This window comes from Coenobita brevimanus, chromosome 72 (genome assembly GCF_032717465.1).
Source record: "Coenobita brevimanus isolate Jiangsu-jjx chromosome 72, ASM3271746v2, whole genome shotgun sequence".
NCBI lineage: Eukaryota > Metazoa > Arthropoda > Malacostraca > Decapoda > Coenobitidae > Coenobita > Coenobita brevimanus.
The window spans coordinates 42,424,681-42,429,680 of NC_137025.1; positions in this window are offsets into that span (position 1 = coordinate 42,424,681).

Sequence of the window (5,000 nt, forward strand, 5' to 3'; positions counted from 1 at the left end):
CCACCTCTTACGAGATTATTGCGTCTGGCTGTAGATAGATAGATAGATAGATTGATTGATTGATTGATAGAAGATACGAGTACAGTGTATTCGAGATGCAGTTTTTCCTCATTTTATCACTCGTAAAAATACAGCCCATTTTTTTTTTTTTTTATGCTAGGAAGAAGGAACCAAAGGCCAGAAGCCCGCAAACTGTTCCAAGAAAAAAAAAAAAAACTGCAAGAGAGAGAGAGAGCTTCAAGATCCGATCATTACTATATATTTGCTATTTTCTTGAGCCTTGAGTTAGTATTAGTTATAGAAGAAATTATTTAACTTCGTAGTAGGAATATTTTCACTATGAGTATTTTCAGCAAGATGAAAATAAAATGGCTTGTAAGAAATAATAATAATAATAATAATAATAAATAAAGGTACGGGGGAAAAAGCATTAAATTCTCAGTTGAAAAGTATATATATAAAAAAAAAAAAACTCAGACGCCCCCTAAAGCTACTATAACGCGAAAATCGAAAAAATGTGCTCCTCTTATAACGTGAAAATCGTAAACAAAAAAAATGAGCTCCCAAAACGCGAAATTCTTACAAATATATATACGGTATATTGTTTTCGCGTCCTCCAGTTACTCGCCTTGTGGACCATATTGAGAGAGAAGACGTGTGTGGACCGTGTGAGGATTGAGGGGTGACTGATGCTCTGGTACACCCGACCTTCCTTATATATGTATACTCCACCTGACCTGAGAAACGGAAGAGGGGGGGGGAGGAGCTGTAATACGGTCATAGTCACACATGCGTTCACGTGTGTGTGTGTGTGTGTGTGTGTGTGTGTGTGTAATTTGGCCTTTCTTGGTTGGCTGAGATTAATGGTCTACCGAGTACTTGTTTTTTTTTTTTTTTTTTTTTAGTTTTTTGTGTCAAAAACGTGTATGTGTTTTTCGTCCATAGATTTTTAGTCCTTTGTAAATGTCTAACCAGTGCTTTTTGTGTATATGTTTTGATAATTCATATTTTTCGAAACTATTATGTATACGAGGAGAGGGGTGTAGATGATATATACTGGAGAAAGAGAGAGAGAGAGAGAGAGAGAGAGAGAGAGAGAGAGAGGTCATGTGTGTGTGTGTGTGTGGACGCAAGTTTCACATACATACAACTACATTTTAAAATTCTACCAGGGTCTGCTCTCTCTGTGTTTGTATACTAAATTCAAATATATTTATATATCCCATACTCCATCAGTGTACTCAGCATACTTTGATATACTCTGTTATACTCCTCGGAGGGTAAGGAAGCTCCCTAACACCTTTTCCTGAGCCATTTATTTTTGGATATTGCCGGTTAATATCCTGTGGTACGTTATTTATCCAGACTTTGACAATGTTTGAAGATATACGTAACACAGAATAGGACAGTAAGGTATAAATAAGCAAAATAAATCGCCAAGGAAAAGGTGTTAGGGAAAATACGAGCCCAGGTACTTTGCATTCTTTATACCTTTCAGGACGATATATTTTGGAATACGTGAGCATACCTTTCGCTCACTAATCATCCTTTCACTATGCAACTTCATATTCTCAGTAGCTTTCGTTTTTTTTTTTTTCTTTTTTCCACGTCATGCACTGTGAACGATAAGATGGTGGACGCATTTTTATCACGGATTTCCTTGATGAACTCTGGAACTAGGCGAGATAGATAGATGGACGATAGATAGATGATTGGATGGATGGGTATTTTGATGATGGATGGATTGATGCTAGATGGATGGATGGATGGATGGATAGATGATATATGGATGGTTGGATAGATGATGATGATGATAATGGGCGTGATGGTGATGATGTTTATGATGATGATGATGATAGACGTTGTGGTGGTGGTGGTGATGATGATGATGATGATAGACGTTGTGGTGGTGGTGATGATGATGATGATGATGATGATGACGATGATGATGATGATGATGATGATGATGATGATAAGACATGGTTAAACAAACATATATTCCCGTTGCCAGAGAAAGGCATTATTTTCTGATAGAAAGAAAGAGAGAGGTGAAAAGATTAGTAAGAGAGAGTAAGAAGAGAGTGGATGAGGAATTTGGAAGGAATTTGAGTGTAAAGTGGAGGGACTGTAAGAAAATGTTCTGGAAAGAGGTGAAAAGAGTAAGACAGGGTGGAAGTGAAGTTAGCAGGGGAGTGAAAGATAAAAATGGTAGATTACTAGTGGAGAAGGGAGAAAAAGTGGGCAGATGGAGAGAACACTTTAAGGAATTGTTGAACATAGAGGATGGAAGTAATGCAAGTATAAGTGGCTGGGGAATGGCTGGGAGGAGGAGGGAGGTGAGAAGACAGGAAGAAATCAGTAGGATAGAAGTTGTGGAAGCAATGAAGAAAGTTAAATCGGGGAAAGCCCCAGGAATTGATGGAGTGTGGGGTGAAATGCTGAAGCATGGGGGAGAGATAGTAGTAGAATGGATGTGGAAGATGTGCAGATTGGCCTGGGAGGAAGGTAGAGTCCCAGAGGATTGGAAGTCAGGTATAATTATTCCCTTGTACAAAGGAAAAGGGGAAAAAGAAGTGTGTGGTAATCATAGGAGCATTTGTCTTCTTAGTATAATAGGAAAAGTGTATGGTAGGATACTTATTGACAGAGTTAGAGAAAGAACAGAGAAATTAGTTGGAGAAGAACAGGAAGGCTTTAGGAAGGGACGATGTTGTGTAGATCAGATATTCATTCTGAGATCTTTAGTGGAAAAGTTTCTAGAGAAGGGAAAGAAGTTGTATGCGGCTTTCATGGATTTGGAGAAAGCATATGACAGGGTGGATAGACAAGGATTGTGGAAAGTGTTAAGAATATATGGAGTAGATGGGAAGTTGTTGAATGCTGTGAAGAGTATGTACGATGGTGCAAAGGCTGCAGTGCATGTGGATGGTGAACTAAGTGAATTTTTCTCTTTGAAGGTTGGGTTGAAACAGGGATGTGTCATGTCTCCATGGTTGTTCAATCTTTACATGGATGGGGTAATAAAAGAGGTACAAGGTAGGGTAGTGGATGTTGGAGTGGCCCTGGTGAGAGTGGATAGTGTTTGGAAACTCCCTGTACTGTTGTTTGCAGATGATACTGTGTTGTTGAGTGAAGACAAAGGGGAGCTGCAAGGCTTGGTGGATGAGTTTGGGTGAGTGTGTAAGAAACAGAATGTAAAGGTGAATGTAGGGAAGAGTAAAGTGATGGTCTTTGAGAGAGGTGAAGTCAGTGAATGGACAGCGAGATTGGATGGTGAGGAATTGGAAAATGCGAGTACGTTTAAGTACTTGGGTAGTGTGATGAGTAAGGATGGAGGTTTGGAGGATGAAGTGCTTGAAAGGGTACAGCAGGGAAGAAAGGTTGCTGGTTCTTTGAAAGCAGTGATAAGAAACAGGGAAGTGAGCATGGAAGTGAAAAAGTTACTACATGACAGTATTGTGATACCAACTCTAACGTATGGAAGTGAAGCTTGGACGTTGTTGGAAGGACACAAGTCAAGAGTGAGAGCAGTGGAAATGAGTTATTTAAGAGGAGCCTGTGGAGTCACATGGAGAGACAGGCTGACGAATGAGGATATAAAGGAGCGTTGTGGTGTGGATGTGGGTGTGATAGGAAGCGTTATGAGGAACACACTGAGGTGGTTTGGCCATGTGGAGAGCATGGAGGGTGAAAGACTGACTAAGAGAGTGTATGTGAGTGAGGTGGAGGGGGGAAGAGGGAGGGGGAGGCCGAGGATGAGATGGAGAGATGGAATGGAGAGGTATATGAGAGAGGGGGGTGTGAGTTGGGAGCAGGGCAGTGAAATGGCGGGGGACAGGGCGACTTGGAGGCGATTTGTTTGTGGCCACCCCAAACGGGATTGAGGCGTCTGGCAATAGATAGATAGATAGATAGACGAGGAGCATTTTTTTTTCTTTATCTTAGTACTTATAAAATTAGACACCTGGTTTAAAGTCCAATAAAGAAGTAATATGACGCTTCCAGGTGCGGAGGATTTAAAGAGATGTGGACCTTTAACTCGTGTATTTAAAGAGGCAGTACTTTAACTTTAGTGTATTTAAAGAGGCAGTACTTTAACTTTAGTGTATTTAAAGAGGCGGTACTTTACTTTTAGTGTATTTAAAGAGGCGGTACTTTAACTTTAGTGTATTTAAAGAGGCGGTACTTTACTTTTAGTGTATTTAAAGAGGCGGTACTTTAATTTTAGTGTATTTTAAGAGGCGGTACTTTAATTTTAGTGAGAGATTATAGAGATTTTTACACCTGTCTTTCGGTCAACACACCTTTCTCTTTCTCATAGTCCCTCTTCTGTTCACACTCCTTTCTCTCTCTCCTATTCACTCCTCTCTCTCTCTCTCTCTCTCTCTCTCTCTCTCTCTCTCTCTCTCTCTCTCTCTCTCTCTCCATTCTTCTTCCCTCTTCCTTCCTCGTTTTTTTTTCTATTATTAACTGTAATCCTCTTCCTCTCTCCCCCTTTCATTTTCTTTCCCTCCTCATTTTCTTTTCCATTTCTCTTCTTCCCAACTTAATAATTATATACATCCTCCTCCTCCTCCTCCTCCTTTTCATCATCATCATCATCATCATCATCAAATCGTTGTCTCCACTTTCCACTTTCCTCTCCTTCCCCCCCCCCCCTCTCTCTCTCTCTCTCTCTCTCTCTCTCTCTCTCTCTCTCTCTATTATCATCATCATCATCATCATCGTTTCCTCCAACTTTCTCTCCACGCCCTCTCCTTCCCTCCTTTCTCTCTCTCTCTCTCTCTCTCTCTCTCTCTCTCTTTCTAATCCATCCTCATTTTCCCTCCTTCCCCTGCATTATTTTTTTTCTGTGCAATATGTTTTCAAAATTAATGGTGTTCTTTAATAATGGGGGTGGGTGTCTTTCTCCAGCCGGTGATAAATTGCCGAAAGAGAGATAGAGAGAGAGAGAGAGAGAGAGAGAGAGAGAGAGAGAGAGAGAGAGAGAGAGAGAGAGA